The 20,330-nt window shown below is 40.5% G+C and overlaps 1 protein-coding gene across 5 annotated transcripts in view; it reads right to left on the bottom strand.

The window, feature by feature from the left end:
- Positions 1–20,330, bottom strand: part of GRIP1 (glutamate receptor interacting protein 1) — a 230,661-nt gene that overhangs the window by 53,787 nt on the left and 156,544 nt on the right. The gene's annotated exons all lie outside the window — the stretch shown is intronic.

Here is a 20,330-nt window from a genome sequence, read left to right as displayed (position 1 = left end):
AAGCTCAGGTCATATGACACCTGAATATCTTTCTCTAACCCTCCTAAAAGGAAAAACCTCTTCTAGCCCTAAAGCACAATTTCCAGTACCACCATCCAAAGACTGGACAGCTGGGTAAATCGCAGAGGTGTATTTTAGTGAAGTTAATGAAGACGTCTTGTACTTAAGGAAAAGATCTGAAATCTCTGACACTCCCTCCTTTAAAAGCAAAGCACTGTAACATTTACAGCAAATTAGTTTGAAGAAATCAGTTTGAATCCCCCCCCCATGACTCCCAAATGCCCTACACTTTATTCTTGCTTTCCTCTATTCTCTCTGTGCTCTTTTTTTCATTCACAAAAATCAATTATTCTTTTCCAGCAGGCACTCAGCAATCATACCTGCTACTGCTCTGATGTATATGGGGTAGTCATTGATTGTTCCCTGTTGAGTAAACTCTCATAGAAGGACCCTCACAAGTCCTCAAATGCAGAAATGCATGGCCATTTCCTTGAACTTGCTTTCTTTAACAAAAGCACAACAGAATGTAGGGAGCTGTGTGTATTTATGTATGTGAGCCAGTGTTCAGAGAAGGTCCAATACAAAACACTCTATTGCAGTTGTTTCTTCCTCTAGAAAGGTTGAGGCAACCAACATGCCACTGTCAGCATTCAATGCAAAAGTGGACGGTAGTTTGAAATTGCAGTGGTGAGTCTGGTCTACAGCACAGAATGGGACGACAGCAGTCCCAGCTCCTGCTGCCAGACCCAGGCCTTTATTTGGCATACTTCCGTTGCAACAGGGTATTTTACAGAGTAACCGATGGTGGGGAATGCCAAGCAGGCATAGCTGTGTCCGTCCATTCAGAATCAGTGCATTAGGGATTAGGACCTCCATTTTCTGTACTAGGTAGCAGGATCTGAAACATCAAAACCATTTTTTTTTTCCTCAGAAATAGCTCAAGATTTCAGATGACAGACATACCATACATTTTCCACCAGGAGATTTGAGTATTTGCCATTCCTTTGGAAAGCTAGATAGCTGAAATGGAAAAATGAGTCTCGATACATTTCTTACAGGGCACTTAAAATCCATGGCCAGTTGAACAAAGCTGAGCCCATGTAACCAACCAAAACAACAGGCAGAACTTCTAGCTGACTGAATGAATTTTGTTTCTAAGACCTGTGGCTTTAGCAGTGACACTATCCATACAGACCATTTTCCAATGCCCTTTACAGGAATTCTCAGCTGACAGTGAAGCAACAGGGATTCTGCAACTCAGGGATTCTGAGGGCATTCACATCCACTTTCTTCATTAACCACCAGATTATTCATTACTGTCAAACAGTATCTTAAACTGCACTTAATGAATCCTGTCATTGTCCGTGTGGTTTGCTTATTGTATTCTTAAGGACTTTTTTTTTTAAATGAACACCCACCCAGAAAGAACATCCTTTTTGACCATTAAAACACTCTTTCTGTAAGACTGATACACTTAAAGTTGTCCCAACTCCTCACTGTCCAGTGGCAAGATCTTATCCCTATCTGTGATAATGAGACTCATAATATTTTATCATACCGTGGCCCCCCTCTTTTCCTTTTCAGGTTTCCCTCAGACTGCCCTAGCGATAGATGGTCGACCTCCTCCAATTGTCTGCTTTTTCCATGGTCCCCAGCAAAACAAAAGCCAAACCCAGAAACGGCCAGTTACCTTACTGTGCAAGAGAAAGATTTGCTGGGAGTGGGGAAGCTTTTCTCCACCTTTCTCCTTCTTCTGTGCGCCTCTCCACTAGCACCTTTCCTCTTCTTTCCCCAGGTTTGTAGTTCACTAGGTCACAGATGCAGAGAAATGAAAAAGCCCACTTTTGGCACTGTTTTTCAGCCAAATCCGAAAATACTCCTTAGGCTATCTTGCTAATATTTTTCATTTCCTTTGCAGTGGCTTTTTCATTCACTGATATTTAACACCAACTAGACGATTAGCTAAGTCTCCCTTACACACACAGAGCTGACTGATGTTTATTTAAATACTAAATTTTTGGGGGCGGGAGGCTGCTTATTTATGTAATTTATGTATTTATGTATTTATGTAATACTCTTTCCTTGTACTCCAAAGATAATCTGGTCTCAACAAATCCCTAATCTCCATTTTGCAAAAAAGGGAATATTAATTACATATTAAGAAACTGAGACTGGGATCATGGGTCAATTGTTTCAAGAGGGAAAGTAGTAGACAGGAAGAGAGGCAGGAATAAGACTTCTACAGCATCTAAAGGGCACAGGAACAACATTCAAGATGCCCTACATCTGGGTAGCACCATTATCACTCATTCAGAGTAATACTATTTGATTCCTCATATTTTTGTGACTGTAAAGGTCACAAGTAAACCACACACATGGCACTGATGCATAGTACTGGCCCTGGTTTTCTGTTCTACTAATATTGCATAATGTTTGCACCCTGGCTTTGTTCATGCTTCATTTAGCCTAGTAACCTTTTTTCATCTGAGATCCTATGGGAAAACTAGAATCAATGCCAGCTAGCAAGCTCTGATAACAATGTCTGAAAAGCTAAAAGTCATTGACAGTGCTTCTAATTCTCCCCTGAGAGCTAGAATACAAAAAATATTAATAAGCTTAATGACATGTGAGACTTTACTCTAAAATCTATTTTGGAACGGAGTAAGCTGGCATTATATATTACAAGCAGTATTTGGGCAGAGAGGGCGATAGTTTCTTTAATAATAAAACAACTATTTAAAAATTAAATATTACTCTTGTTCAAAGGGTCAGTGGCAATCTCCAAGGCCCAACTTAGAACATACCATAAAATATGTGTGCTCCTAGTGTTCCCTTGATTATGGAGTATCTACGTGTTTCAGGCAGGCTGTAGAGTGAGCAACAGTTGCTCTAATTTTACTCGGCTCAGCTAGAATTAGAGGGGCAAAAACAGTACTAAAAAAAAGAATAGTGTCTTTTTCCTTATTGCCAGTAACAGCATAGCACTGGGGCTGCTGGGCTACTAATTGAAAGAAAGCTCACAGAGTCCACAGAAAAACATGAAATTGCTGCTAAGGAAAAAAGCCACCAATGTCATTTTACACCCTTTCACCTTTAGAATAACCAGATTTCAAAAATGAAAAATAGGAATAATTTCACGAGGATGCCAGCAAAATGAGTGATAGTGAAATCAGAGGGACCTCTCAGCCTCAGAATGGAGAATGGAGACATTATTCTCTAGACGAATGTGCCACCTATCTCCTCCCCTATACACAAGCAATTTCATATTCTGTCAACTGACTGACACGGTCTTTCTATTTATCTCTCCTGCCTAATTCCTGCAGTTCATATGCCTCTAATTCAGCCAAGTTCTTCAAATCAAAAGGTTAGGAGCTGCCTTTACCTAATTTCATACTTTGCAGCCTTAGCCCCATCATCCTCCTCAGCTCAGAAACGCCTGCTAACCAGCTGAAGAACCATCCCAACCTTCAGAGTGCTCACACCAGTGTGGTGCAATGTGTGATGTACTCAAAATCCCCTTGTGGACTTCCTCAGACTTTCTCTCATGTTCAGATCACAAAAGCCTGCCTAAACCCCTTTCACTGAGAAGACTTTCCCCAACTTTTGGGACACTCATTCCTCCTACTAACTCAGCTGCAAGCTCAGACATCTTTCTTTTTTACCGGATCCTTTCTCTGCTCAAAAGCTGTATTAAATCCCCATCTTTTCATTAATCTGTACCTTTCTTTTTGTGTGCTCTGTTAATTTAAAAGCTGATTTCTCTGTTGCTGAATTTATAACAGAGAAGGGACATGGTGGATGGAGCCTATACAGAAAATCCTGAATCTACCTCTTTGAATCTAGTCTGAATACATTTTAAATAAGCCCAGGCTCTGCAATGTCCTTCCTTTGTTATCTGAAAAATGAATACTACATAGAAAATTCAGATGGCACTTAAAGAACTACTGAAAACTCAAATCTCCACCCCTGATGGCAGCACATTGGTTTCAGAACTTGGGAGACTATCAATACAACTTTATGCTTAGTTTGGCAACCCGGGTCTCAAACACCACCTTTCTATTGAAGGATGGCTCCTGAAAACCACCCTGAAAAACTCGAGAGCATTAGATTGATTGCAAAATGTTTGCAGAAGTCAGCAGTGATGGAATTCTGCCTGCATTTCCATCCAGGAATGGAACTCACAAATAATTACTTGAAAAAATAATCTTTCAAAATAAAAAAGCTCCCCCCCCTGCTGCAACTAATACACCAAGTCCCCTGCCAAGACCCTGTAATACAAAACACTGTTTCCTGTATTGGACAAAGCATAGATAAAATCACAGAACCACTGAATCCTAGAATGATTTGGGTTGGAAGGGACCTTTAAAGATCATCTAGTCCAACCCCCCGGCCATGGGCAGGGACCTCTTTCACTAGGTCAAGTTGCTCAAAGTCCCATCCAACCTGACCTTCAACACTTCCAATGATGAGGCATCCGCAACTTGTCTGGGCAACCTGATAAGATAGATACATATGTAAAAGAAGCTTTCCGTACTTATTTTTCTTGCAAGTACGACAGGAAATAAGATACACCAGAACTTTGATTTCCTCAGAACACCCCAGCTCTTGCATGATTCTGTACCTGACCAATCATAACAAATGGAACAAATATGGACAACACAATCTGCATCTCTGCCTGCAAACAACACACAGCTGGTGTGCCAAATTCTACATCTGCTAGCCTCAAAAGTATGCCTGTAAGTACACACTACTATAGATAATATAAAGTGCTGCAGTACCCATAAATTATGTCTATTTGCCATAATGACTCTAAGTTTCCATCTAACGGGAACAGTAATAATTAAGAGTGGGACTGGATTATCTTCAAAAGCATACAAAGCACAAAGCCCCTCAACTGCCAGCACTTGACAGATGGGAACAAAGACTGGAAACACCTAAACTTTGTGTTGAGCTGACAGTTCCCATCTGCCCAGGGCTCTACCAGGATAATGACGTCTCAGATAATCCCAAAAGCCTGAGAGCAAAGGTATGCCCTGGACAATTTGGACATCTTCAGCTGACATGCACACGGAGCAGTTAGGGCAAGTAAGGATATGTCAATGCTGTGGTAGTAAGATACCTGAGCTGTCCCCGTCTCCCCGTCACTCCAGTGGGAGCTGAAGACCTGGAAGCGGCAGAGCCACACAAGTGAGGTGCCGTGGCTGAGACAGCCACTTCTGCTTCTCACCAGAGGGCTGACCCAAGCGGCTGGGCTGTTTGACATACTTGAGGTACGTGACTAGATCTTGCTCAAGGGTCCTCTGCACTGAGCCATACTGCCTCATACATTCGTGATTACGTATTACTTGTATGCGTTAGTGACCTCTGCACATAAGCCAAGAGCAGTCTCTGCCGTGGAGACTCCTTCTGCCCAGAAGTCATTTTGGGTGTGCCTCTGCTAACATGGAAATCAACAGACTTGCTTTGGTTGAACAGGCAGGAGGTTTCAGACTAGTCTAAAACATTCCTCTGCAGAGCCTATTAGGCGAGTATAAACCAGAAAAAAAGAAAAATTGAAGTAAACTCTACATCGTTGTCTGTAACAGATAATACGAATTTCTGATGCTACAAGTTTGTACTATCAGCACCACTTTTTTCCCCAAAACTTTTGGTCTCTATTCAATAATCTGTGCTGTAGCACAGATGTCTTATAAATAATTGGTGCACTGGCACAGCCACAGTATGAAATGCTACCACGCAGAAGGCCGAGGCTGAGATCTGACCTTGATATTTAGGCACTGAGGAGCAGAGTGAGAGTTTTGCAGCTCTCTGGGGTTGCACAGGATATTTTGCCATTCAATGCCAACTACTCATGGAATGAAACTTTGGTAGAATGAGTCAGAAAACAAGTTCATTAACTGCCCTCTATTTCCACTTTGGTATTGCTTGAGCAGCAGTTCAGCAAAAACATTTCAAAGAAATTGAGAAAGTAATTTAGGTAAATTGCCCTCAAATCCAACACAGAAGCCATAGTTTTGAACATAAGCTCTTTGATCCCACATTGCAATAATAATCCAGGATGGTTTATCTGTTGCCTATCTATTTCCAGCTTTTCCCTTCTCAGTGCTTGATCCAAGCGATACAGAAACAGGACTATGGGGAGTATTCACACATTTAAAGTAAAATAAGGTCTCAATATTGCCTGTTCTCTGCAGCATGCATTTCCAGCAACAACAATTCCCCACATTTCTTCTCCCAAAATCCCAAGCAAGCAATAACCTCTAGAAACCCAAGCACCCCATAACTAAGTGTCCCAGCAATGAGAAGTGCAGCCTTTCATCTGCTTCTGCAGCAGGCAGCCTGCCAGCTTGCTGCCAGGGTCACCCTTGGCAAGGTTCCCTGCGGCTCCTCTTTTGCCGCCGGACAAGCCATTTACCTCCTGCCAGAGCAGCTCCTGCTGCCAGGCTCGGAGGGACTCCAGGTCCTCTCATGCCCCTTGTCTAATGACTTTCTTCTTTTTGAAGATGTTCCAGTGCTCAGAAGGTACACAGATTTGTAATTCAGTAATTCGGTCATTACTGACTTTGTGTAAAGTAGAAACTGTGAAAAGCCTTTTCCGGGTGTGCTTCTTTTTCTTTTTTCTACGAGTGAAAATACACCCAAATTTACCTACACTGTAAAGCCCTTGAAAAAGTAGAGGTCACGGTGCTCAGAAGAAGACTACTCCATTCAACATTGCTGACTGACCGTAACAGAAAGACTGTGCTTATGCAAACTCTAAAAACCCAAATGAATTAGGAGTTAATTAAAATCAGCAGAACATCGATATAAATCATTATAAAAACACATGCATATTAAAAAAAAAAGCTCAGAAGTACATGTTTACAAACAGAATGACATTAAAAGGAAAATATTATGGTCACCATGTGGGCACAAAGCACTTCAAACTTAATGAACCCCAGAATGAATATTGTCTGAATGAACTTATTTTTACTTCTCATCTTTAATTAAATAATCACATATTCTTCTTTCTTCAAGAGCGTCATGGTAGACAGTGACTATTTAATGAGTAGCAACACTTATCCCTTTTTTTCCATGCTCATGCCTTAATTACTAAACAGTATTTTCATCCTTCTCTGAGCACAAGTGGTGGGAGAGAGCTATTGTATGGTGCAGCCTCTGGATATTCATTACAACACACGTTTATGAACGATTTTATCTTATACCCATCCTTCAGAGAAAAAGCATGGCATTTTCCCCACTGTGTAGATAAACAAATGAGGATCAAAGACATGAAGGTTGAAAGCATCCATTATACCGGAGAGGCCGATCTGAGACACCTACACTGGGATTCACGGCACCAAAGTGCAGGCATATGTAGAGGAGACCTGAGTAGCTACACCTGAACTGGAAGCTTAAACTCCCTCTACAACCATCATAGAAAACTGGCATTTAAAAAATGTGTTTCACCTGCCCTACTTTAGGAATCTCCATCAAGATGAGACAAACCAGTCTATAGAACATTTGCCTCACTTCACTGTTTTCCAGATCACTCGGTACTACGCAGCAGGTGACTGAAGAAGGAAAAACATATGCAGTCATTCCAATTAAAATCTATATCACAACACATATGCTCCAAGGCATCTGAGTAAGGCTGCATCTTTAATTCTTGCACTTCCCATCCCCGAAGAGCTGAACTGAAAGGAACTTTACAGAAGAAACACTCCCCGATATACACAAAATCTTTTGGAAAAGTTGTCATCAAATACTGCTTCTCCTGAGCACATTGAACTGTATCCCTTCAAAGACTTCCAAATTTAGCTATATCTGGTGGATTTTCACTGGGATAAGCAGAAGAGACTTTCCTGAAAAGGGCTTTCTCTCCCTCAACCAGTACCTACTGAATTGCATGTCCATGTTCCAGTGCTTCACAAAGACACATATTCACAAAGACAAGATTCTCCAACTTTCTCATCACAGGCAAAATGACTTTCTCTAAACTCTTTCCTGAAAACGGCAGAACAATTTTGCCTGAAAATGCTCTCACACCCTCCCTGAACTCCCCCAAAACCCAGGCTTGGGCAGTTACTGGGGGGAGGTGGCCACAAGAAAAACCTCAGCGTAAACTGCTGAAGTTTTCAGTGTTCTGAAAATCATGGGTTTAACTGTGAGGCAGTTTACAAAAATCTCAAAAAAGCCATTCCTCCTGCAAAGGGGGATCATAAAGAACCACAGAAATGACACATCCTTTCTTCTTTTCTTTTCCTCCGCAGCTGTTTTCTAGTTTAAACATAGCAGCTGATACTTCTCCCACATTCCCAATCTAACTAAAGAATGGCAGAACACACTGAGACAGACCAGCAGCACCAATGTCTTGCCACGATTTATAACAGCAAATGCTAATGTCTGAAATCTGGTCTGTTATGTGAAAGCCAAAAAGAAAATCAAATGAAATGCATGGTGGCTGCTCATCTAAGAGTTTCTCTAGCATGCTCGAGGGTGAAGACTTTTGCTGTGATCTAGATCCAAACTGGGATGACGTATAAACTTATCACAAAAAATGGTAATTTCATGCATGCACGCTGTTTTCCCATGCTAATGCTGAAGTACCAGAAGAGAAATATTTTAGCAAAGGAGCAAAGAGAAAACGGGCCTGGCACGTTTAAGGTTGGATTCAATGATCTTAAGGGTCTTTTCCAATCTAAATGGTTCTATGATTATATAATCCCTTTTCATTAGTAGACAGGAGAGGACTGGGTGCAATTAAACAGTGTAAACAGCATTATTTTTAAATAATGTGTGTCAGAGTTGGGTCCTTGTAATACAGGTCTTTCCTGTACTTCAGACTTGGCTGTAAAATCCTGAAAGTAGATGTTTTTATGCTGACAATGAAATACAACATTGATTTGGTGCAAACAGTGCTTAAACTAGGAGACTTTTGTGCTGGCAGAAGACATTTTTGTTGGTATAAACTGGGTGTCCATTTGGTGAGAACTGAGGAGCAGGGCAAAGAAGCACACCTTTGCTGTTTATTTCCCTGTGAGCAAAGCTCTTCAAACATAGGACAAGAGCTACATTTTTCTCCTTTGGCTCCTACTTTAAATCCCAGCTGATATCAATAAGAGTCTTCCTACTGAGTCAAACAGGCTTGGACCAGGCCTTGGCTAACTTCATGAAAGGCACCCGATGGCTGATATAAGGGATCAATAGTTCTTGTTCTCATCCTAAACACTTCAGATGACAGCACACTGCTGCGGCTAGGGACTAGATGCAGCTTCATGTGCATGCAAAAACTACTAAAATCCGTGAAGAGAATCACCTAGCAGAGCATATTCAACAATCAAGATAAAACTACATATTTAGCTAAAAATGCAATTCCAGGGTATTTAATACCTAGAGTATTTATTTTAAAATGAGGAAGTTAAATGTGAATAACAACAACTAGTTATAAATTGATGGTGGCTTCCCTGAGCCAAATAATGGCAGGAAGAATCAGGAAGAATTGTTTTAGATTTTCTTTGCAGCTATGGGGGATGTTGTGCCAAAATCATATTAATGACAGGGAAACAGAGAGGGGAAACGACAGGCTCAGTGTGTCTGCAGTCCAGGTTTTCTTTTTCTTCTTCTTTTTTTTTTTTTTTTCCCCCTATTTAAGCTGCTTGAAGCCTTTAGATTTCAATTAAGAACTCAAGCAAGATGACCTGAATCAGCAATAGCTTTTGGAAATAAAATAAAGGATAGAGAAAAACCCAACCACGAGCTTTTAAAGAAAGTGTTGAGGGACTTCCTAAGTAACATGAAACAAGTCCCAAAGCTCTGCCTCAAGGTGTACATATTACCAACTTTTCATGTCTACAACCTTTGGATTATCTGCCAGAAAAAAAAGTGAAACTAACCCTGTAATTCAGAGGCTATATGGGTTATAGATGCTTGTGTGTAATACAATAGGAAACCTTACTCTAGAAAGCCCTTTCTTTCTCATTAGCATCCCCATCTCTGTTCCCCCACTGTCTGTCTCTTTTCTCCCCAGAGCCTCATTGCCTCTGATACCCTACAGTCAGTTTTGTCTGTTGGCAAAGCCCTACTTTACTTCCAATTTCATGCAGGTAACCTGAGGGTCACCACATGATTTGACTCAGTTCCAAGAAAGAGTGCTTTTATACTGGTGTGGATTCTGCATGTAAAAATGTAATTTTATCAGCCAGGGAAGAAATGTCTGGAGGCATATAAGAGGAAGGAAGAAACCTCAGGTTGCCACAGCTTTACCTGTAACCTTGGGAAGCTGTCATATCCTTCATTACTCATCTCTTCAGGAGGGCTCGGCGTTCTTTTTTTGGCTGCAGTGAGCCATGACTTTTCTGCTAGTGTCAGAATTGCAATTAAAGATGAAACTGGTGAATGGCCTAGAGAAGTACTCTTCATAAAATCACTGCCACCCTCTTCTCCTCCTCCAAGAAGAAAACAGGTAAGTTTTAACTGAAACCTGGAGTCAGGTGCTTGCCTTTGGTTTCTTTCGAATGCATGTTCAATTATCATGGAAACATACTTTTGTTAAGGTCCTCCAGCATCTACACTGAAACAGCAACACGACCAATGAATAATAGCTGCCAGAATATTCTGGCCAGTTTCCTTATAAATTAAAATCATGAGACTCACAGGAGGTCAAACACCACTAATGTGAGTCACCAATGAATTGATTAAAAAAAAGAAAAATCCAATGATTTTTTGGCTAAACACAGGCTAACACACAGAGCAATTTTTATCACTACTGTTTCCCCAAACCACTCTGATAAATATTGAGTTCATAGGCTATGAAATGATCTCTTTAAATGAACAAAGCACGGTAACCATGCATTTAAGAAAAAGATGCAAGGACAGATTATTATGGGTGTTTAAAATTACTGTAGGGGAATGTGATTTGAATAGCAAATGCAGAGAGAACGTAACATTTCACTCGTCGTACAGCTGAGCAACACCAGCAGAAGTATAATTCTGTGTAACAAGATCATGTTGTAAGATGTGGCACTGGTGCAATTATCTTTGAGTAACTATGTTCATTTCAAGATAAACTTGTTCAGCTTAGATGTTGATTTTTTTCCCTACCTAAATTTCCAGTTTAAGGACCTTAGTACTGTCTTCTCTGAGCAGTACACATCTCCCATGTGCTGAATGCTACACGGTGCAATCTCTCAGAATCTGCTTCAAATCTCATTCACGTCGGTTTTGCACTAGAATGCCATCAATTAAGACAGTTCATATTTAGGCAAAATACCTAAAAATATTCATAATTTAAGATCTATCCTTTTTCAACACCTATGTTCTGTAAAATGATGAAGGAACCATGAACCATAGTGTAAAGGGATGAAAATCTACCTTGTTGCATCCCATTTTAACCTCTTAGTTTCTAACCAGTACAGGTGTTCTAGGAAATGATTTGCGGGGTTCTTGGGTTTTCTCCCCTTGGCCTAACCTGTCAGGCACAGTGTCATACTGAAGAAAAAAAAGTCAAGAGGATGGAGTAGTTCAGTTCTGGATTTTTTTAAACACCTCCCTCAGGGAAAGTTTGGGGAGACAATTAGTGTTTTCACCTCCCCGGAACGGAGGCAGGAACGGAGCCTTTGCTGCTGCTGCTGTTTCCTTAGAGATGGGCCCTTTTACAGGCAGCTTCTGGGGTTACAACCCAAGTTCTCTCTAACACAAAGAAAATCAAATCTGTTCCTTAGTCTCTCAGATGACTGCAATGCCGCTAAACCAAATCCAGGGCTGAATTTTTTTAATTGGATTTGTTCTGATTACAGAGTTTCTTGTGCATTGAATTGCATGACACACACAGAAGACCCTTTAATCTCCAAGAACCTTAATTATCATCCTCTTTGTAAAACTTTCACAACTGCATTCTGAATTTAAGTACTTCAGCTACCTGCTCCATTTTTTTTTTCAGACCAGCACAAACCAGGATACTTTATTATCCTTGTTAGTCTGCCGTTGACCAGGATGCTAAGTAACAGATAAGCCAATTTATTGAAAGATTTCTTGACTAACTTTCTGCTGACCAGTGGTATGAGTATGTAGTAGAGATGGAAATTCTCTTTCATGCTGCATTTCATGGCACATCTGGATAGCCCTCACGCAAAGTGGAAAGATCTGATCAATCCTTTTCCCCATCTTTTACTAAATAAATATGAGGGTTATTTGCCCCTTCCCTCCGCTTGCTTGGAGCCTGGATGGTGGACAGGAGAGATTATTACAGCAATCTCCTCCTTCCATCATTTGTTTTTAAATACTTACTAAAAGAAGCACAATAGCATATTTTTAATAGGCAGAGACTGCTTCCATTTGAGGATGCAAACCCTTGAACTAGCATCTAAAAATTTACACTACATACTTTGTGAGGAGATAGGAGGATAGATTAGGCAGGCTCTAGTTTAATGAATATCCATCATGAAATACACTGGATATTTCAGACTGATTTTTTTGAATTGTACGCTATTTAGACTAACCACATACAAGTACAGATTTCACCTTCCTGACAAGTCTTTGAAGACAAATTTGTCCATTACTCTTAGTACCCAGTAAGTAAAACATAGAATATTTTCATATACAAAGTGGAACTTGGAAGATAATACAGCCTCTTCCCACCTTTTCTAGTTCTTTATGGCAATTAAATTGTATTTTTAGTTTTCTGTTACAGGGACATTTCATTTCACCTTTACAGTTTTTTCTCCTGTACAAAGCAATGTTTATTAAGATGCTTCTAATGAGGCCATGGTTTCAAAAGCACTAGAGAGAAATGTTAATTGGACCTGATAGAGTAATTTACAACTTATATGGTTCAGCTAAACTCCACTTATTTCTCTTTAGGGATGATCAAGGAGTTTGTAAAGAAAGAAATATCTGTAAGATTTATGAAATCCTCGTAAAACATGTCAACTCCTCCTTTCTGTAATCATCTACTAGCAACATGGTTATCAAACTGTAACACAAATCATAACCGAGCAGAGAAAAGAAAGTAAAAAAATCTATAGGATAAAAATACTTGGGAATCATACTTTTCTCATTAAAACATCTTGATTTTAATTGCTTACAACTTACAACTTGGCCACAGTTCAAACATTTGGTGTGATATTTTCTTATGATGGTTACCTCTCTCAGGCTGATTTTTTTTCTCCCTTTAGTTATTTCAGCTGAAACAGGTCAGCTGTGTCTGAAAGCATCATTAGGGAAAACCATACTGTTTTGGCCCCACACAGAAAATTCTGTAGGCTTTATATTGAAAATTCATGTTCTCTATGTGTCTTCATTAGCCGACAGATCTGGCACAGAGAATCTGGAGAAGAGTCAGAAGGAAGGGAGAGTAGGACTTCTTGGGCAAGAAGGGGAAGAACTGAGATGAGGTGACTGATCTGAAAAGAAGCTGCAGTACAAGAAACTTGGGAATGGTTTGCTAAGACACAGGGACAGGAGAAAGGGCTAAAGGAGTACATGCATGAAAACTGCAAAAGGCCTTTATGAAGGGAAATCAGCAATGTGGGAGAAATGTGTTGGAAAATTACCCAAGACTTACTTGGCAAAAGACAGAAGAAAAAACTGAGCTGTAAGGAGAGGGATTAGCATGTTGGGGATTTAGGACCTTCTAGAAAAGACGACTCAAACTAGGTCAGTAACGAAAAGGAAAATCAAGCAGCTGCTGGGAAAAAAGACAGTAATGCAGCTAGGAACCAGGACAAGAACAAACAACAGAGGAAAAAGCATCACACTTGCATAAGACAGGAAGGAACACAAGGTCCAGGACCTTTAAAATTCTCTGCTGTCAGCAAACAAACATCTTAGAAACCCACTGGCCACATGTGTCTCTCAAGTCTTTTCTGGTCCCCAGAAAGCACACACGTACTTTGCTGGACAGCTAGTCTGACAACCCAGCTAACAGGGAGCAGACTGGTGGGCTTAATGGTTCTCACTCTTTTGAGGAACTATTTGGGTACAGACGTCATATCAGATGTAAAGTTTTTCCTGCAGAGAAGCCTAGGTAACAGTACATAAAAATGTGTCAACACTGTTAGGGATGTAAGCTCACACAGATACTGGGAAATGACAAATTGACAGTTGCAACACAGTGTTGCCATTCATCAGGTAGAGAAATGCTATTTTCTTACAAGGCCCCATTCCACACCTCTTTCACTACTCAGCAGCCCTCATGATGAAACAAGTGTCCTGTCCATAAGACAAAGCACTGTAAGTTCTGCGGGAGCTAGTAGTGCGTGAGTTGGGTGGCAGGTGTGTAAGGCATAAAGAAGGAACCGCAAGAAAGAGAAGAAGGTCGTGTAACATGGAGGAAACAATCAAATGCTGCTTTGAAGAACCAGATTCTCTTTCTGTCACAATTTCTGTAAAGGCTGAAAAGGACACTTAAACTGTATTGGTCACTAATTGCAAGCATTTTCTTGCTTTACTATCAGCAGTCAGCAGCAGTTATCTCTTGATCACACAAAGTGCTGATGAATCAAGAGCTGGGTTTTGAATCTGCCAGCCCAAAATGCTGGATTTTTCAAAAATACCAGCAAGTTTCCATGCTACTCATTTATCTCAAGAGGTGTTAAAAAGGTATTTGTCTTCCTTTTAAACCAGGTAAATAGAGTAGATTAAAGCAGGTAAGCAAGCAGGAACTGATGCCTGACTGACTGGTATCAATCCTCTTATAGGCTCATGATGAGACTCAGTGAAGTCAGCATGTCATACTTAGTAGCAGGATGAGAGATGAAGGGTTAAAAGGAATAGCCCTCACTCACTATTGTAAAAAAGAAGTCTAGAAAGCCAGAAAACTCGACAGCAGAAAAAAGTCACAAGCCTCAGAGTTCTCTGAAGGGAAAAGCCTCTTTTGGTGCCAAGGATAAGTCACATCCCATCTTTCGCTAGATGAAATCCTAACAAGCCAGCACTACGGAGAGAGAACTGAGTTGCTGTACACATCCCCGCCTGACTGTCAGTTCACACTAATGTCCCTGATGCAGGCATCTGGCACTGACAGCAGAAAGCACAAATAGCGTGTTTGATAAACAAGGAACTTGCACAGTAAGATGAGAGACTAAACTGCTATAGCGTGTAGATTTAAATAGCTGCTTAGTTTGTGCAACGTGAACATGAACCGTGTGCTGGCCTCCAGGAGAGACAAAAAACCCCCATGTGTTTTACCTAGTGACACATCTGCGAGTGGCTATTTCTGGAACTGCTAGAGAGAGATAGGTCTGTGTCACCTTCTGCCTTAAGAACTAATATATTTGGAATGATCTTGGGACACTGAGGTTTCCTCCTTGAGATCTGCATATTGCCTGAAGCACTTAAACTGTGGCAGGATTAGGGCCTCAGGAAAAAACACACTAAGAAATTAATAACTTTGCATTCAGACAAGGATCTGGGCAGTGCCTTCGATAAGCCTGTGGTCACATACCGAAGAGAGAAAGAAAAGTCAAAATGAATAGCTGCATAAAAAGGTTATTATCTCCCCTGTGGGACTTGTGACTGTATTGCATGCACATGTAGCTGGACAGAGGCTGAGCAGGCAATCTCAATCCTGACATTTCCCAACTAGCACCCTCAACTTTTTGACTTCAAACATTGTCTTTTAGCATAATTTGTGTATGTGTTTGTATAGCAGTACTTAAAGTAGAGTAATACTTCAACTAATACAGCTACCGTGACCTTTGCTTTGCACATGAATTTTCATTCAGTCTGTCTCTGAAGCAACATAAGAGAGGAAACGTTCTTTAAAGGTTTAAGTAACTAATTCATATTTAGAATTTCAAGGGATATAGGTCTGTTGCTCTGTGACAGCCAGGAGACCTGCAGTTGCAGTCAAATGCTACAGTACGCTACCTATCTGTTCTGTCAAAGACTTGTAAGAGACAAAGGAAATGTTAATTTTAAATTTATAAAGAAAAAGAAAGAAAAAGGCAGTCTGGAATCCTGCAGGCTTCCCGACTTCCCTTTACCTTTCAAGGTCTTGCAACATTTATAAGGTTTATAAGGGTCTTGAGTCTGTCCTTGAAGTCTCTGGAGCTCCTGTTCCTTGGTCTTGCAAAACTCTTAAAGGTCTCCACAGCTCTGGATACACTTGAGTGATACTGCTTTATGAAACTTAACGGGCAGCCCATAAGTTCTTTTTTCTCTTCTACTTCTTGTCTTGCACAAATTACTGGAAGTCTACACTGGATCACAGGTTACTTCACCTGATGTTTAAATCATGCAAGCTTTCTTTCCCTAGTGTTCTTCTAGTCATGCAGAATTACTGAAGGGTGAGGCAGATTTCTTTAAATGTACTCTCATAAAATTGTTATGGCCTTTTCTTTTGCTTTGTTTTTGTTTTGGTTTGGTTTTTGGTTTTTTGTTTTTTTTTGAATGGGTGAATTTAAAGGCTTAGACAGTGTTTGTTAAACTATTGTCAGATTTACTAGCAAATGATTGCATAATTCCCTTCCTAGAAAGTTGTATCAGTGGTAAAACACCGAGTTCATAAAATTGAGGGCGTTGCTCTAGCTAAAGTTGCCTGGTTCTATGGCAGGGTGACTCTGGCAGCTTGGGACCAAAAAGTAAGCAGACTGTATCTATCTGTTTTTCAGAGAACAATTACAGGGTGCCACATTCCAGCAAATCTATTCTGGCTCAAATAAGTGCCAGGACTATTACAGAAGCCAGAGGAACATATGGAATATGAATGTGCAATATGTTCCTTCATTCCTGAAGACCACAGAGTGGTTTGAACTAAGAAACACCCAGTGAAGGGATAAGAGAGAAAGATGTTGTGTCTCTCCTGTGCAAATAGCTAACAAAAGCTTACTTTGGTGCCAAAGCACTGGCAATAGCTAATAGTTTTGTGTTACTACAGTATACTTGATTCAAAGATTACCCCAGCAAGAACATCCAAGATTTAAAAAGCAGATTGCTCTAAAGCTCAGCAGCAGCAATTTTTGAACTAGAGTTACATAAAAATGTTATGGGCCAGAATTTAAACTTAAGATAGTCATTACCTTTGAACTCTTCTGAATGCTCCCTTCCAGAGTAAATAGGGAAGATCACCCAGGCAGATGCAACCCCAATTACAGAGAAAACAGAGAACCCAGTAGCATCATGGCAGATTTTAGAAAAACTGAAGGGAAACGGCACCTGATCCACTTCCAACTAAATGTAGTGATAAACTTTTATTTCTTGTTTTAGACAGGGGCGGTATGAATTGCTGTTTGTGGCTTGTTACTAGCATTGCATTCTAGTTCTCATTCTCACTCTAACTGAGGATGCCTGACTTACAGCTTTCAAGCTGTGAGCAGCTCGTTAGGACACTTCGCCCAGCCCACTGCCAAACAGTCTTCAGTCTTCCCAGACTAAGTTTATAGCTTGGAATTAATATTTGCTGTTTGATTGCCACAGGGAAAGATTCAGGCTGTAAAATTATTTTGGCAGTGGCAGCAAGTCACTGCTAGCCACCGCCCTGCCTCTACTCCTTCCCCTCCACAACACTAGGGGCACAGGTATAGTCACACGCCACAGAGAGCTGCAGTAGTCAGACCTCTCCCACCACTGGGTGAAAAAAGGTGATCCACATGACCACAAAGGCTGGACCTCTTCAGATATATGGATTACAAAGAAAAGTGGTAACGCCCACAAAGTTTATGTTACTTCTACACAGTTTTGTGTAGGGCAAGTCACCATATCCACCTCGTCTGTAAACAGTGAAGCACAGCATTACTAAAGCCCCCCAAAATTAAAAAATGCAGGTAGTTTCCTCTAAAATCAACAACGAATATAAGCAATCACAATGCTTTGTGATTGGAGGAGGTGTTTTGGAAAACAGAAAGACATGTGGAAGACTGTACCTGCATAACTTCAAATTTAACTTTTATCAGGTTATAAAATATTTTCTCAGAAACTATGTTTTCCTGTTTTCTTCTTGCATTATCTTGGTACTTCCAAACTCCTACTACTTCAAAGTCTCTTTGAAACTATGTAACAGTACACTCCACACACCAACCTGGAAACAGTTTCAGCAGGAAAAAAACCCACAACAAAACAACAACTCAAGGAGCTAACAACATCTCTTCCAAGAAGCTGAATTGACAAGTTTATTTCCTAGGACCCAGCTGAGCAGGATATTTCAGGATGTATTTAAGCAAGCACAAATGTAACCCCAGAGAGTTCAATGGGACTAGCCACATCTCCTACATTATATACACACTTAATTACCCTGCACAGAACCCCTTGATGCTTTTTTTACTCCAGTTTGTCTAGGTTCCAGAAACAATAAAATGTACAAGCTTCCCAGGTGACCTCTTGAAGACTTCAGGCGAAGAAACTAAACTTTGAGAAATATAGCACCTTTGAAACAGCTTATGCTTACAGGAGTATAAAAAGTCAGTTACACGCTACAGGATTGTAGCTGAAAAATATTTTGAGATTATTTTCCTCATCTAGTGTAACCTTTTCAAATCAAGTTCCAATTTCATGCTATCAGGATATACTTTATGGCTCTTTCCAGTTCTGGCCGCATGGAATGCTACTTTACAGAATATAACCATCTGCTAACAGAAGAGAAGATACTAAAGCATGTAATGGTACAATTATATCTCTAGGAATAAGATATTCTACTGAAATCCTATAGATTGCACCAGACTTTTATGTAACTTTTGGATTGTTGCCCCCTCTCAGCAGGCTAAACTACTAAACTAGCATCAGCTATTGATAATCCACATTACCCAATGCCCTTCCTCTTGCTTTAGCCTATTTTCATATTCACATAAACCCTGAGGTGGGACTGCAAACAGCTTGTCTTGTGAGTAACATAAGAGCTGGGGAACAATGTAAGATTTCTGTTAATTCTTAAATTTATTTTCATGGCTTGTGTCCTCCCTTTCATGTCACTCCCAACTTTGACTTCACTGCTCTTGAGCAGAAGTAAGTGAAGATTCAAATCAGCACTGTTTTTCTGGGCCAGGAATCAATGGATTATGATGAGTGATTTTCAGCCTTTGCACCATGGGCATAACATAACTGCAAAAAGAAAGGCGGCTTCCCAACAAAATTCTTCACGCTGCTGCCAGAAAACTATGCAGGGCATGCAAATTGGAAAAAATCAAAACCTTCCAGGGGCTAGGTAAAATCTACAAAATGATAATGCATTAGTAAGAGAGCCTGCTGGATCCCTCCTTATCTCTTCTTGCAGACGCTGCAGGACCACCATCCCATACATTTCCCAGTGTTTGATTCCCTTTTCCTTCTTTCTGACTCCACAAGCCTCAGACTCTTCTACCTACTTAAGTTTCCATCGGACAAACACTCATTGCCAGGAAGGCAGGAACAACAAATCCAGATCTGTTACTGAGAACAAAAGGGAGACAGCAGAGTTTATTCAGAGAGAGAATGATACGAAGAGACCAAATGGTAGGTACTGCCTGTATGGCTATAAGCCTGCAATTTCCAACTAAGATCTGTACCCTCCAGCACTGAGCTCTATCCTGCTAACACTGAAAAAGACAGGTTCCTGCCTTGAACAACCTGCAATTTAGAGCACAACAGAGCTTCTCATCATGTGGTCTTGTCCTCACACAAACCTACAAAGATTTCTAAAAGATCCACAGTGAAATTGAGGCTGATGCCCAGCCTGGGGTATACAGGAGAATGGGGATGGAAGTTTTCTCTGAAATGACAGCCTTGCTGGGAACTGAGTCTGTCTAAAGCCAGGTGGGCTTTTTTCAAGGAGATCTCACTCTTAGAGAAAGTGACGTATAAAGAATCTGGTTTTAACTGTGATGATATATAGGGTTTGGTCATCCATCATCTTCCAAAGAAAAAGAAGAAATAAATGAAAACACCTAAATTCTAGTTCTCTTCAGGTTACAAGATCACCTGCATTTCCATTTTCCATGTGGGAGGTTCCTACCCAGATGCTGAGTTGTCTCCACCTTTCTGGACATGAACCTTGCATGACTGTCCAGCAGACCTGCCAGACACCACGCAAACCTGTCACTCCATTCTTGATAGTTAAGTAAACAGATATATATATATATAATAATTAAAAAAAATAAATAAATCTGTGTCTCAGAGAAGAACAAAGAGTGCTCTTGCAGAATAAACAAATACCTGACATTATTCTTCTAAGTATTAACCTTTTCCAAGGCTTTAAAGTTTGACAGTGCTATTTCACAAATTCCTGTGAGGCTGCTTTACTGCTAAGGCTAGAAATCTGACTGTGGAACTGAGGAGGAAAGGAAGAGAAAGATCCCCAAACAGAAAAGAAATATTTTAGCCTGACTGGTGAGTGTTTCTATTTCTTGCTGCCATGAATTTTCTGTATCTTGCAAAAACAG

The sequence above is a fragment of the Numenius arquata genome, chromosome 2 (assembly GCF_964106895.1).
Source record: "Numenius arquata chromosome 2, bNumArq3.hap1.1, whole genome shotgun sequence".
NCBI classification, from domain to species: Eukaryota; Metazoa; Chordata; class Aves; order Charadriiformes; family Scolopacidae; genus Numenius; species Numenius arquata.
Note: the sequence above shows the minus strand (reverse complement) of the source record. Positions and strands in the feature narration are given on the sequence as shown.